Source organism: Trichosurus vulpecula, chromosome 2, assembly GCF_011100635.1.
Source record: "Trichosurus vulpecula isolate mTriVul1 chromosome 2, mTriVul1.pri, whole genome shotgun sequence".
Taxonomy (NCBI): Eukaryota; Metazoa; Chordata; class Mammalia; order Diprotodontia; family Phalangeridae; genus Trichosurus; species Trichosurus vulpecula.
Genome location: NC_050574.1, coordinates 424,718,253 through 424,733,955, shown reverse-complemented (window position 1 = coordinate 424,733,955; position 15,703 = coordinate 424,718,253). Strand labels below are relative to the sequence as shown.

At 39.7% G+C, this 15,703-nt stretch overlaps 1 protein-coding gene across 1 annotated transcript in view; it reads right to left on the bottom strand.

Moving 5' to 3' along the window:
* CDKL5 (cyclin dependent kinase like 5) overlaps positions 1 to 14,338 on the bottom strand; it is a 264,370-nt gene extending 250,032 nt beyond the window's left edge. Inside the window, exon 1 of the mRNA XM_036743412.1 lies at positions 14,263 to 14,338. The gene's annotated coding sequence lies outside the window, so the exon portion shown is untranslated. The remainder of the gene's footprint in view (positions 1 to 14,262) is intronic.
* Positions 14,339 to 15,703: the final 1,365 nt, after the last annotated feature.

The window sequence follows — 15,703 nt, the reverse complement described above, 5'->3', positions numbered from 1 at the left end:
CTAAATCTGCACACCCAGTGTTTCCTTTGAGCTGTTTCAATTCTGCTTTGCTCACAGAGCACAGCACCTTCTCTGATGTGGGCACACCATGCTCAGAGGTCCTGTGCCAGTGTCTCTCCTGTCACACAATCAATTCCAAAGTTCTTGAGAGAGACTTGAGAGTGCCCTTGTATCACTTCTTCCGACCACCATGTGAACGCTCCCTCTGTGTGAGTTCTCCATAAAATAGAACACTTTCATAGTGTTCTCAACAGAGCATCATCAATCAATGCTGAGCCCACTGACCATTTACCTCAAGCTGAAATCAGTCCCTTCCAAGCTGAAACTCCAACTGAAGAAGAGGTTTTGAATGCCATTGGGCTCCTTTCCTGTGGCAAAGCACCTGGTGCTGATTCTATTCAAGCTGAGATTTACAGGGTAGGGGGTCCATTGCTCATACAAAAGCTGAGTGAAATTTTCCAGGTTATATGGCAAGAGGAGGTTATTCCCCTGGAGTTCAAGGATGCCTCCATTGTCCATCTCTATAAAGGTAAATGAAATATTGTCCTGTGACAATCGCTCTGTTAGTCAGTGCTGGCAAGATTCTTGCCAGAGTCCTCTTTAATAGGCTGATCCTTCACCTGGAAGACAGTCATCTACCTGAGAGCCAGTGTGGCTTCAGAAAGGGCTGAGAACAGTCAATATGGTATCTGTTGCCTGACAACTCCCGGAGAAATGCAAGGGGCAGAACAGTGGTCTGTACACAATGTTTGTAGATCTGACCAAGTCTTTGTAGATCTGTAGTTGCGAGGGCTTATGGAAAATTATGTCAAATTTTGGTTGCCTGGAGAAGTTCATCAGCATTGTACGTCAATTTCATGACAGCGTGCTGGCCCAGGTTCTGGATAATGGACAATGCTCTTGTGCCTTCCCAGTCACCAATGGAGTGAGACAAGGCTGTGTGCTTTCTCCCACGCTTTTCAGCATGATGTTTTCAGCCATGTTGTCAAATGCTTTCAAGGAGGATGAACACGGCATCAAGGTCAGTTACCCCACTGATGGTAATTCTATACTCTATCAGTGGCATACCTTCTGTGATGAAATCATGGATCTGAAGTTACTGAAATAATTTAACTGCTGAAAAATAAATCATTGTCATAAAAGAAGGAACAAAACTTTTTTTTTTTATAGTGTGTGGCAAACTAAAAGTTAAAACTAAAGTTAACAAATTCTCTGGAAATGATCCACAATTTCATTTTCATACAACTTTAAAGTAATGAATAATATACTCATCATATACTCATACTTTAAAAATTTGGCCAGATTTGATTATTTTTACACATAAGTTACTGATGACAGATTTTTATACCAGAAAATGTAATTTTCAAAGTTACTTATTAATCAAATATTAACTGAACATGTAAAGATAGAGCTGGAATTAATTTAGTTTGAGTTTAAAGAAAAAAATATGGCAAAGACTGGAAATGAAAAGCAAATAAATGAAAATACTTAAACCTATTAAACATACAAGCTATAGTAAAAACTCAATGGAACACATTAGCTAAAAATTTACTTCATTATCTTATATTTTATGCTCTTACATGATCCATCAACACTTGTCTCTAATATTTCAAAAGGCTTACAATTTTATAAATATTAGTACTCCCTACACCAACATAGACCAAAACTTCTAGAAGTCTTACAGTAGCCTGTTTCATGAGTTGCTGAGGATAAAAAAAAAAATCACCTGATGCCAACTTTTCTGTAATGAGCCTCAACACTTAGCTAGGTTAGTCCCTTGGGCAAACCAGAGTCATTTGCAATAGGATAGGATCATGAGTTTGCAGTTTTAGAGCTGGAAAAGAATGTTGGGGGGAAGGAGGGATATCTAGCCCACCCAACCCCCCCATTTTATAGAAGAGGAAACCCAAAGAACTTAACTGAAATTCTCCAAGGTTGCAAAGTTGGTATGTAGCAGAGGTTCTGAACAGAGTTCTGTAGCAGAGGATTTGAACCCAGATTCCCTTTTTTAATCCAAGTCCAGCTTTCTAGACTACAACCTGCTGTCTCATGAACTGACATGAAAGATAAAGTTATAAGACCATAAGAAGAAATCTAGTTATGCTTTAGCTCTAGTCACCTAAACAGAGACCTGCTCAGCTGACTTCTGAAAGAACTGGAAGATGCAACAAGTTCAGTCACTATCACAAAATTTTTCAAAAGCTCTTGAACTGAATCCTGAACTCATCCATTGTTAGTGTTCCTCCTTTCTCAAATTATCAATTATTCCATCGCAAGGATTCAATTAAATCTATAATCTCACAAATTCTCAAGTTGCTACCAATGACACAGACCAAAAGCCATCTGTGTGTTATCGAATGATTCTGATGGATGGATTGTAGACACCACATTTGAAAAAAGCCTTTAGGGCTACATTTTGCTTTACCAAATCAAATGTGTTTATATAATTAACAAGTGATAAGCAAAGAGATCTTACTTATTTTTTCTTTTACAGATTTCTGGCAATACTAAAAATATGCGCTGGTAGTTTCCTCACCAAGCTCTCTACACCAATGAAATTGAAAATCTACACCAAAAAATGTAATTTTATGTGGAATACTGCTTGTGAAAGCCCACTTGTTCCTGGACACCCTTATCAAGGATATAAATTATATATCCCTGCCTGTTCCATGAAAAATACAAGTGTAAAAACCTGCAAGGCCGAGGGGCTAAAGACACCCCTCCTACTAAGGGGCCCTAGCTCTAGGTTCAAGAAAACAAAATTCAGAGCTAAAGAAGCCTAGCCTCTAAAGAAAGGGTTTAGGTTTTTTTTAGCTCTTTACCATTCTACCTAGGAGTATTGGAGGAAATCCCTTAAAGCTTAAGTACAGCTCGTTTCTAGAAGTCTCTCACCAAAAGGGATTATCTGGGTCCATTTTATAAAGAAATAACATACCAAGTAGATCAGGTATAGGAAAGTTCTTTATTTCCTCCACTTCAAAAGAAATGCTCAAAACACAAAAGACACTTAAGCAGACACTGACAAGAGATTTAAATCATGAAATAGCAGCCTACAACCTAGGGTGGCAGAGTGAACAGAGCACTGGGCTTGAAATCAAGAAGACAGCTTCATGAGTTCAAATCTGGCCTCGGACACGTACTAGCTGTTCGACCCTAAGCAAGTCACTTAACCCTGTTTTCTCATCTATAAAATGAGCTGGAGAAGGAAACGGCAAGCCACTCTAGTATCTTTGATAAGAAAAGCCCAAATGGGGTCATGAAAACTCAGACACAATTGAAAACTGACTAAATGACAACAACTAGAAGGGTGACACTCAAAACATTGGCACAAAAAAACATTTTACGGGACTGCTGAACAGTCATTTCACTTTCACCTCAGTACAGCACAATCAACAAAAACTCCCTCCAGGTCTTTATCTCTGAGCAGGTAAGGCAGCATGATTTTGCTCTTGTTTCTGGCAGTGAAGCTCATCCTCTCTATGAAACACTGTGATAGCAGCAGGGAGCTCTTCCCACTGCCAAGAACCCTCAATGAGTCCATAATATCTCTACCAAAGCTGTAAGGTGGTTACCCATGCTGAGAAAAACACAAAGCAGATGAGGCAGCCAGGCCTTAAGATCCACTCTCCTAGACAAGTATATTTTCTAAGTGCCACGTATAAATGGCTACCATAGCTGCCAAAAAGGGAGTCAAGAAGCCTTTCCTCCCCTCAGGAGAAGTCAAAGAAGGATCCCAAGTCACAAGAAAGGAAGATGAGAGATGGAAAGTTGTCTCCCTTTTGGATCTGAGTGGGCAACTCTTGCTGCTCAGGGTCCAATCCTCTTTAACATAGCACGCCATTTTCAATACTGTGTGAAATATGCTTTTCAATTTCTAAAACAAACTAAAACAGTGGCCAAACTCTTCATGCTAAAACCAATTTTATAAAACATTGTATTTACATAGAGAAGCAAAAAGTAAAAACAAAGCAAAAGAGGTCAGATCACCACAAAGACCTCAAGTTAAGTATATGGGGAAAAGTGTCTAATAATGAACCACCTCCCCTGTCCCCTCACACACTCACTAAAGGCAGAGCAGCAGAAGGGTATGTACGGAATGGGGGCAGGGAGGCAGATGACACAACAGATAGGGTTCTGGGCCTGGAGTCAGAAGACCCAAGTTCAAATGTGGCTTTAGACACTTAACAGTTGTGTGATTCTGGGCAAGCAAGTCACTTAACCTGTTTGCCTTAATCCACTGGAGAAGGCAATGGGGTCACAAAGAGACAGACATGACTGAAAAGTCAGCTAGTCCCATGCCTTCATTTTACAGATGAGGACATTGAGATCCAGGGGGGGTGAAATGACTTATCCAAGGTCACAGAAATGATAAGCATCAGAAGTAAAATTTGAACCCAGGTCCTCTTACTCCAGATACAGCTCTTTCAAATATACCACATAGCATCTCATTCACCTTAGATCTATGCCTTGCCCCAGAAAATTGTTTCGTATGTATTTTGTACTTGATTTTCTAAGTATATGTTGTTCCTCTTCTCATCCTCTCCATAGAAGTTGAGCTCCTTGAGGGCAGGATCTGTTTCATTTTTGTCTTTGTATCCCAAGTGCCTGGCACATAAATAGAAGGCACTCAATAAATGCTTGCTGAATTATTTTCATTCTCTTCTCACATAAGACCTTTAATGTGAAATATGAATAAGGTAGCTCCTATATTTAAGTATAACTGATAACTACTTAAGTGGAAATTTTAAATTATCTGGAAAATTCACCTCAACTGCCCTGTCAGTGCCTTAAATTCCTTCTCAAGTTCATATACTACATTTCTAGTAGGTGGAAAATAACTTTCTAAGCACCTTAAAATACAGACATATTACTAGAAAGAGTTACATATGTGGAAGTCTTTAATATTCACTAATGTGTTTATATGGCCCGGCTTCTAAAGTTGGCATGTTAAAAAAGGATATGGCAAAGAACCTATGGGAATGAGAAACAAGAGAAGTAAATTTTTACGAGGGGAAGAGGAAGCATGAAGAAGGTATGGAACACTGGATGTATGGGTTTGGAAAAGGCAGTTATTTTAAGAGGAAAAGGATAGATGGGTCACAGACAACAAGCACTAAAAGTTGACTTCACCATGGACCAGCTCTGGATTTGAGTTCAGTATATTATCATTTTCCCCCTACTCAAGCCTCAGCCTGAGTTTGCAAACAGTAAGTTAAAGGGCCAAAAGATAGAAAACAAGAAAAAGGGGAAATAAGCTATCAGTCTAAGTGCAAAGCAATGCTTTCTACAAACTAGATCCACTAGTGGATCACATCTGAATATTCTAAATTATCATACGTATAGATAAAAGTAGAACAATCATATGATGGGCAGAAGAAATATTTTAACTGATCTATAGTTCCAAATATGTGGTGTTACTTTGGGACACTGTGAAAATACTAGCATAGGAAAATGTGAAATAGAATAGCTCCTTTCCACCAGATGCCTAGGACAGAGCATAAAGAAAACAAAAATAAGCTTTTCTAGAATGCCACTCCTGAATCTGCAAGTTAAAAGTGTCTAGCCAAAGAATGTTTCAGGGTTTTTTAAAGGGAAAAGTTTGAGAAAGCCAATGAACTAATATCAAAAACCGGTCAGGTTGAATCAAACATAGAACTCAAAGAAATATTTGAGGAAGGAGTGGTACCATTTTTTGCAGTTATTCTTTGTCTATGTGAAAAGGTAGGCAAGAGTGCTATGGCAGAATCACAATCTGGAAAGCTTACCTCAAAGGGAAAATTTGAGATATAAGAAAAGCAATAATCACAGAAGGAAAAAATTTAATGAAGCTGAAGATTTACCCCAAAAAAAGATCTTACAGGGAAGTGGGAAGAGACAAATTAGAATATTGAATTCAATTCAAGAAGCATCAGAGTTTATATGAATTATTATTAAGAAGGCAAGAGTTAGAGTCGAAGATGATTATAAGGTACAAAGGATAGTCAGAGCTAAGAAAGGAAATGTGAACAATGTTGGGGACTATGTTGTCATCACAGACATGTGTGAATGGAAAATGAGTTAGGCTGCTAAAGTAGCATGAGCAAAAAAGGTGCTGTGAACAGCCCTTGTGCTCCATTGGTATCCATGAACCTCAAGAAAGACTTCCAAGATTTTGCATAGACCTCTATTTGTCTGCAGGAATATGTAGGCAAGAGCTGCACAAGTTGAGAAGGTAGGCATGGATAATTTGTAATCAGCACCCTTGGAAGGAATAGCCACATCAACGTATCAAGAATCAATGTATTTTTGAGAAAAAATGCTATGGTGCCAGGGTTTCTAAATATAGTATCAGCAAAAATGAGCATAACACATTATAATATTCCAAACACTCAAAAAATATTTTAAATCGCTGATCACTGAAAATACTTAATCTAAAAGATTATACTTGGAGAAAAGAAAGTAAAGAAATTGAAAGAATTCTAATAAATTTTAATAAACACAGAAATACATTGCTAAAGTAATACTGCAAGCAAGAGACAATACAGGAGGCTGAAGAAAAGCAACTGTCTTCAACATACAGTTATATACTCAATACTGCAACTGTTACCAAGAAACTAAAATCATACATATTAATAACATGTAAATATACAGACAAAACCTAAGAAAATAGAGAAAAAGAAAAGAAACCTTTAGAAAATGATTGGTAATTACTGTAAAACAGAAGGCCAGATGACAAACAAATTAAGGTGTTCTGAAAAATTCAATGAAATGACTTACTGACTTTCCTAAGAACATGCCTGTTCCAAGCTGTTTCTAGACCTGAGTCCAGTGAAACTGTTTCTTTGGGTACTTGCAGATCTTCCTGGACAAAAGTTAATTTTTTAAATGTTATTTTTTAATCATTATAAGGTATCAGGCAGATTACTACATAATTAATAGAGAGAAAGTACTAACATTAAGGAGGATCAGGAAAGACTTCTTACAGAAAGTGAAATTTTAGCTAGGACTTTGTGGAAGCCAGGGAAGCCAGGCAACAGAGATGAGGAGAGAAATCCAGGCATGGGGCACATTGCCAGTGAAAACTCTAGAGGTCACAAGATAAGAGCGTCATTATGTTCAAAGAACAGTAAGGAGGCCATTGTCACTGGACTGCAGACTATGTAAAGGCAAGTGAGGTCTAAGAAGACAGGAAAGGTTGGAAAGTGCTACCTTATCAAGTTCTTTAAAAGGAGTTTACTGAGTAAGAAGGTAACAGGAAGATCAAGTTGAAAGCTTAATAGAGGATATAATGGAAATCAGGAGAAATTTGAGAGAGGGAGATGAGCCAGCAGACTACTGCAATAGTCTAAGTGTGAGGTGATGAGAGCCTGACATTTCACATTACAAAGTGACTAGCTCTTGTGTGGGGCAAAAATGGCAGCTTACAGTTACAAAATGCTTTTCCGTATCCTCTCATTTAATTATCTAGGCTTAAAAAGGGTTTATCATCCCTACTTTCCAATGGTGATAACTGAGGCCAGAGAAATAGCAAGAAGCAGCTAGTATCCCACCTCACGTGAAATCCTTAGTCCAGTGCTCTTTCCACTACACAGCACTTCTAGATTGCATATTAACAACAGACGCGTATCATCGTTACTGATTACCAAAGTGTTTGTTTCTCTTTTCTGAACACATTCAATAATTTCCATTTCAGTTACAAGAATAGTATATGCTGATAACATCAGACCAGGGCTATGTGTCTGATTTATTTGTGGTTAAAAATTCCAACCACAGGGAATTACTATTTACCTGCCTGGCACTTGAAAGGATCACTTTTCCATGGAAAGATGTCTATTAATAAACATTATATTTCCAGAGTTTTACAGACAAATCACCTCCAACCTATGATATTATCTCTTTAGAATGGCCTTAGGAGAGCCCACCTATCCAAGAATTACACTAAAAAAGAGAAACCGTATAAGAGAGAAGCAAGATGGTGTGTGATGCCTTTCTCTCTCCCCTGCCTAATTTCCCAGAGCTGCCTGTTCCCAATGGCAGTAGAACAAAAAGAACAATTTATTAGAATATATTAATGTACTGAAACAAGTTGTTAGAATGACAAACATCAATCTCTCATGAATAGCTAAAACTCAAATACAATCAAATGTCTCTAGTGTCTGTCCTTGATCTTCAAATCCATGATAATTTTAACTTGCCATATAATTTATTTTGCCAAATTAATTATTTTCTTCTTTATTCTTTTGTTCACCTAACATGATTACGTTGGTATAAGGAACTCCCAATGAGACAATTCCCTCACACCAGCTTTGCAACTTATAGCCTTGGAGAGTTGCCTAGGGCACTGAAATATTAAGAGACTTGCCCAGGATCCTAAAGCCAGTATGTGTCAGAGGCAGAACTCAAACCCAGGTCATTCTAACCCAAATGCCAGTATTCCACTCTCTAATGCCACCTCTCAAAAATGTTACTTTTCCAGAGTTGCTTATATTCTAAAATTACCTCAAAAGAAACTCATTTATTTATTTGTAATGACTACTTAGGTGTTATATTTAGAATATAGGAAATTTAAAATAATGTATGATAGAATGTAAATTATTTAGAACAGAGATGGTCATAAATTACCCACAAGAAGATATTGTGGGAGATTGTAAGATATGATTCAATTCAACATAAACAAATTTACCTATCACTATGTTAAGCTCTGGGTATTCAAGGGCAAAAACAAAAGTCTCTGCCCTCAAGAAGCTTACATGCTATAACTTTATAGTACATATAAAAAGTAATTTATAAAATATCTATACCCTTTGACCCAGAGATTCCATTACTAAGCTTATACCTCTAGGAAGCCACTGATAAGAAGAAAGTCCCTATAAACACCAAAATATTTAAGGAGGCACTTTTTGTGATTATAAAGAGCTGGAAATAAAGTTAAGATGTCCACATATTGGGGAATGGCTAAACAAATTATGGTACACGAATGTAGAAGAATATCACTGTCCTATAAGAAATGATTAATGTGATGAATACAGAGAAGCTGGGAAAGATCTACATGAACTGATAAAGAATGGAGTAAGCAAAGCTAAGAAAAGAATCCACACACAAAAAAATCAAAAGTGAATGTAGCAAAATTATGAAGATCAAACATGACTCAAATTAGGAAATCTAAGTGGACAAACCCTAACCCTCCTCTCTGTGGATGTGGGAGGTCCACAGGTGATATACACTGCACATGTTTCAAACTTCTTCACTATACTGATCTTTGTTGTACTGATTTTTTCTTTTTGTGTCTTTTAGGAAAAAAAACAATATGAATGATAATAAATGCTACTTGTTATATCAGATGTCTCTCTGTGAGAGGGAAGGATACTGGGGAAAACTATGATGATATGACAGCAAAAGCTTTTTTAAAAAAGTAATTTCTAAAGGAGATAGTGAAAAAAAATCAAGAAAAGCTTTGCAATAGAGTTAAACACATCCGAGCTGTCCTTTGAAGAAAAGTTAGAGATTAGATACTGTATGAGGTGAGGATGATGGAGAAAGTATTAGGCATTAGGAAATGACCTATGCAAAACAGGGTAGAAACAAAATGAGGTCAAAGTGAAATATTCTTGGAAAGGAATCTAGGAAACAAATTATAGAAAGACTTAAATGCCAAGTTGAGGATTTTGATTTTTTTTTCCTAGAAGCAACAGAAAGCTACTGAAGATTTGTTAATTGTCTATGTTGAGGGGACAGGGAAAGGTGACACGGTGAGATATAGTTTTTAAAATATCCAGTTGGCAGCTAAGTAGAAGAGAGGCTGGAAGATGACAAGACTGGAAATGAAAAGACCACTAGGAGATAAATGATCAAGGCCTGAACTTAGGTAGAAATTGGATAAGTGGAGCAAAGGAGAGATATACAAAAAATGCAAGAGTGACAGATTTTGGCAAATGATGGGAGGGGGTGGGGAGGCAAGGGTGGTAATGTGAAGGCCAAAAGAACAATAATTTTCATTAATTTCCTAATATCTATATGGTCTTCTTTATCAATATCTGACCTACACAGGAATCTAAATGGAAACATTCTAGCAATCACTGGGAAGGGTATAATGAAAACTAACAGCTTTTAAAGGGAATAAACAAGAATTTCTATGTTTACCACACGAGCTGAGTGACTATAAAGTTTTAGACAAGATTATACGCAGTCTCCTGGCTCTATAATAGGCAAATCACTAGTAATAAAAGAAAAATGGCTTTCCATTAATTATTAAAAACTTCCTATTTTACCAAAGACCATATCAGCCTTTGTCCCTGTTTCTTTAGGGCTAGGCAACTGTAAAATGGTTTATTAATGGAGTGACTTAAAAATAGCAGAGATATTACAAATAGCACAAAATTCTTCCTATCAGGCAATTTTATAATTCTACAACAAAGGCTATTACTTTTTGTGTTTCATAAGAGGCAATTAGTTCAAAGGACTGTAAACTTTATTCTATGCAATCACCTCTCTAAAATCTACCCAATACTGAATTTGACAGAAATAATTATAAATTTTTATGCTTACCATTGTTTCAAAATAACAGACTGAAATAAAAATCAAACTTATGGTTTGTGGCATCTCAATATTTAGCATATAGTAAGTTTTCAGTAAATATCTGTTGAAATCAGAATGCATCCTGGGAATACCAATTTCATCAAAATATTTGAAAGTTTATTATGAGACACACAAATATGAAATATCATGTGACAGAATATTAACAAGTGCCTTATTCTGGCCAATAAAAATGAGCAAATCTTCATATGTAAAAACAACATAACAGAACATCTTACACTTTTAGTTGTTTTTCCAGGAAGTGCTGGTTTATTTACATCAAACCATCCATGCTCTCGCCTCCTTCCCCTTAAACAGTACGAAGTTAAGTTCTGAGTCATGGGCAACTTGTAACTGTGAAACAGACTCCCAAAGAAGGGACTTTAGGGCAATCCTTTAAGAAAGATCAAGTCCACAACTAATAAAAATCCCTTTCCAAAAGGGTTAGGGTTTTTTTTTTTTTTTTACTATTTTAGTTTAATTCAAAATGCTGCCAATTAACATAGGCATAAGTTGCGTCTTGTTAACTTGACAAACTACCTCCTAAATAAAACAATTCATAAATAACACACTGGGATTTACAAAACAGTTTCTATGTCTTATCTTTTCATAGCAAGAAGAATTCTCCATTAATCCTATTCTAATATCTTAGAATCAAGTTGTTCCCTAGAAGGTTCTACTAAGATAAAAAGATTTAAGAGTAAATGGCAGAAATGGACCTGTCATCCAAGTACTTCCAAGTTTGGAGAAGCCATCACTAGGTTAGTTACAATGTTCCAGAAATTCCTGAAAACCATAGACCAAGTCATTAGGATTTCAACCTTCATCCATGAAGTACACAGGCTAATGAAATCCCAGATCCCTGACTATACATATGGATTTATAATCAAGTCATACTTTTGTCACTCTAAGATGCCATTAATTAATGCAGCACTGGTGATGTTAGCATCCCTAATCCAACCCAGAAGAAAATAATGGGAGACATACCACCCAATGTAACCAAAATGTTGAAAATCCAAATTATATTTGAATATGCTAAAGAAAATGTCAATTCAAAAAATATTTATTAAGCACCTACTTCAGGCAAAACTTATATTAGGCAATGGGGATACAACGATGAAAAATGACATAGTCCCTGCCCCCCAGGAAACTACAATACATTGGAAGATGAAGATAAAATATGTATACAAATAGTAAAGAAGGGTTGTTGTTGTTGTTTTGGGTGGGTGGAGGAAGGGCAGAATTCCCAGGGATGAAAAAAGCAAGGGCACATGAAGTTTATTTTCTCTTGAAATTCACACACTATGTTAATAAAGCTAAATAAATAAATATTTCATTAATAAACTAAAGTTAGCAAATTCAGCTTTTACTAAAAAGCTCTACAGTAAACCAGTGAACAGCATTAAAATTATCACCAAATGTTATTTTTTTTTCAATGTAGGGTAACGTCTCCTCTAAAAAAATAACTATTGCCAGTGGTAACCTTACAAGGATTTTTGGACATAATGACGAAGCTAAAGGAAGAGGAGCGGAGAAAGAACACTGAATGGAATTTCCCCACATTCTATTTCCTCACACTTTCAAAAGGAAAATAATGTAAAGATAGCCATCATTAAATGAGGCTGCTATTATCTCAGAGAACATTCTTGGTTTAAAAAACACTTAATTTGCAAGCAATTAGTTCTTTTATTCATATAGGTGAGATCTGATGCTCCTAGGGATATTTCCTTTAAAACTCATGAAACACTGCAAAGAACATATACCAATTAATTAACCCCAGGAAAATTCTAGTAAGTGTAAAAGAATATGTATCCACAAAACATAAGTAAATTACAATTCAAAGGCCAGAACTAAAGAAAAGAAACTGACCTCAAAAATGGGTAAATGCACCATATCGATCTAGTATAAAAAAAAAAAAACGAACAAGTTACCTGTAGAAAGCACTCCTGTAGATATCTTAAAATGCTCTATATGGAATTTATCATTTCAAAGATGTTAAACCAAGAAAAGAAGAGCTGGCACCTACTCTCCTCATTCTGTACCTTCCAACTAACCTCCTCCAATGGTGGCTTGTTTTAACACTGCATGGTTAACTTCTGCCAGTATGGCTGTTTTTCTGAGCTTTATTATTAAATACAGCTAAACGATTCCTTTTTAAACTAGCTCTGCTTGTATGGAATAAAATGCTGAGCTTACAGGACCCTAACAGTTCTCATTCTGTTTCTGTGCTTTTTTTTCCCTCTCTCTCCCCTTTTTACCCAACCCTTCCCCTCAACAAAAATCTTCCCAAATGTTCTCTTATATGCACTTGTCAAAAGAAACACCCACTGAGTGTCAAAACGATAATGCTGCTGCAGCCTTCCACACTCCCAGTTACATAGTGCCAGTGCCCAGAATATGCTCCAAACTAAAAAATTCTTGTCCCCGTATAAATGAAAATAATCTGTTGATTAAAATACCAAGAATTTCTTAAAGAGGACACTGATTTTCCACTATTTAAATACTAAAATACTGCTTCTACTTCGTCGAACTAAAGGGTAGGAATGTGAGGGTCAAGCTTTCATAAAAAATCCATCATGTGTATCTTAACAATACGGGCAACAGAAACCCTCATCTGTGATTTGCCTTTTTATGCTGAAATGTCCAGGGTTGGGTTTTGTTTTGTTTTGTTTTGTTTTTTAATCAAAGCGGTTTAATTATTAAGCACTAAGAATAGGAGCATGAAATGTGTTTAACTATGGTGGAAGACTCTATGTGATTTTTTCCCCCAATACCTACACACGCGCGCACACACACACACACACACCCCGAAAGAACTGCAAAACATTTCATTCCCATTAGGTAAAAGGAATGTTGTTTGTCTTCTGCGGTTGCAGACATCAACTTCACAGCTGAAAACTTGTTAAGCAAATGGAATCGGGGGCAGCGGAAGATGCAGGAGGAGTCACCCCTCATGCCCACAAAGTCAAGGTCAGCAAAGTCAAGTTCGGCAGCTCGGAGACCATTCCACAACTGCACTTGCAGGCCCCCCACCCAGGCCCCCAGATTCCGATCTTCCGAGTCTCACGTCTCCCAGGCTTGGGAAGGTGGGCGAGCATCACGACGAGAATGCCAGCGGGAAGCAGAGGTGACAGCCCTCTCCCCGCCCCACATCGCCTTAGGGCACCCCGCGGGAGCAGAGGTTTTTCCAAGGAAAGCACGGGGTGGGGGGGGAACCCTTAGCTAGCGGAGGAAGCTCCTAAGAGGAAGGGGGCCAGAGGTGGGGATGGAGTGGGGAAGGCGACACACACACACACACACACACACACACACACAGGCACACGCGCGCGCGCCAGAGCCACCCCACACAGGAAGGCGCAGCCTCCGCTGCTGGAGCGGACCCTGATGCGCGTCATCCGGGGGGGAGAGCCGCCCCCTACCCAGTGGGAAAAAAAAAATGGAGAGAACCTCTCCCCTCCAGGCTTTCCCGGGAAGCTCCCCGGCGAGCGGGGAGGGAAGAGGAGAAAGGAGGAAGGGGCAGCGGCGGCCCCTCCCCCAGTGACACCCCCACCCTTTTACTCTCTCCAGTGAGGGCCAGGGCAGCCCCGTCGCCTCCGTCCGGTGTCTGCCCACCTTCCTACCACCCACCGAAGACACCCAGCGGTTCCTCTCCCACTGCGGGAGGGCCGGGGCGAGGAGACTAGGGGGAAGGAAGTGGGGGGACTCACTCACCCCACTCTATGCCGGCTCTAAGCGGGGGCTCCCACCGCTACAGCCGCCGCAGCCGACGCTGTTTTCTCTACCCCAGTGGCAGTGGCAACTAATAGAATTCTCCGGCCCCGCCCTCCCGACCGGGCGAACGCGCAGCCGAACCTGCTACCCACCCAAGCGACGGCGACCTGGACCGCCTCAGCCAATGGGATGGCTCCTCGGGCCCAGGCGAGCTCTTCCAAGTCCCGCCCCCCGCGAGGCCCCGCCCCTCCTGTTTCGCGGAGAACCTAAGTGGAGGAGTGGCTCCCTTTTCCTCTCTCTACATTTCTCTTTTTCTGTCTCTCTCTTTTTCCTCCCCTTTTCGCCATCGATACTCCCGCTCCCGGACCCGAATGTTTTTGTTTTTTTTTTCCATTTCACACAGACACACAGAAACACACACACACGCACGCACGCACGCTCGCTCGCTCTCGCTCTCTCCCTCTCACTATCAAACGTTAGACCCTCCGCGGGGGCGCGCTTGCGCGCTCTCGCGACGTCGCTCGAGCTAGGTTTGGTTGACTCGTCAGTCCCCAGCAACCGGGGCTGGAAGGATGAGATGGGGCGGGGCCGGGCTGCAGCCTGACAGGAGAAAGAAGGGAGGGGGGACTAGCAGAAGGAAAGAGGAGAGAAGGATTGGCAGCCCGAAAGAGCGTGACTGGGAAAGAGGCAGTGGCACAAAATGTGGGAGGGGGAGGATGGGAGAGGCCGGGTCCCCCGCCAGTCACTGCAGAAAGAAGGGGAAATCCTGCCTGTAAAGAGCTATCCCAGCCTCACACCCAGGCAGGGGGCACATGCACTGCAAGAAGGGGTGGTGGAGGCAAAGAGATAGGAGAGCTCGCAGGGAGCACATCTGGATGTAAAGTGGATTACGGGGTGAAAAAGAAGGAAAAGGAACCTTGGACATCTGCAAGGTGAATAATATAATGAAGGGTGGGGACTGACTTGCCCCTGCTGTCGCGCGGTCCATTGCTACTGCCGCTGTCCAACTGTTGCAAGCTCGGAAACACACAAACGCACACACACACACACACACACACACACACACACACACGACATCCTGTTCTCTAAATTGGGAACAAACAGCTGGATGGCTTGAGAAGATCATTCGTGCACATGCTGCTTCTGCTGCTGCACTGTGCCCCACTTCTGGAGAAGGCACAGCCCCCTCAGGCTGCAGATTCCCAATCTACCGGTGAGGCAATGAAGTCATCACAAACCGAGAAGAGAAGGGTAGAGATCTTTAGACTCGTGTAGGACTCCGGCAAGATTTTTTTTTTTTAACTAAAATTGAGGGTGGAAACGAAAACGACGTGAAAGATTATCTATGTTCAGTGGCCACTGCAAATGACAAGAATAGTATTTAAAACTGCTAAATAAATCTAGGTTCAACAGCAAGGTGGGAGGGGAGGACTGTTTCGGG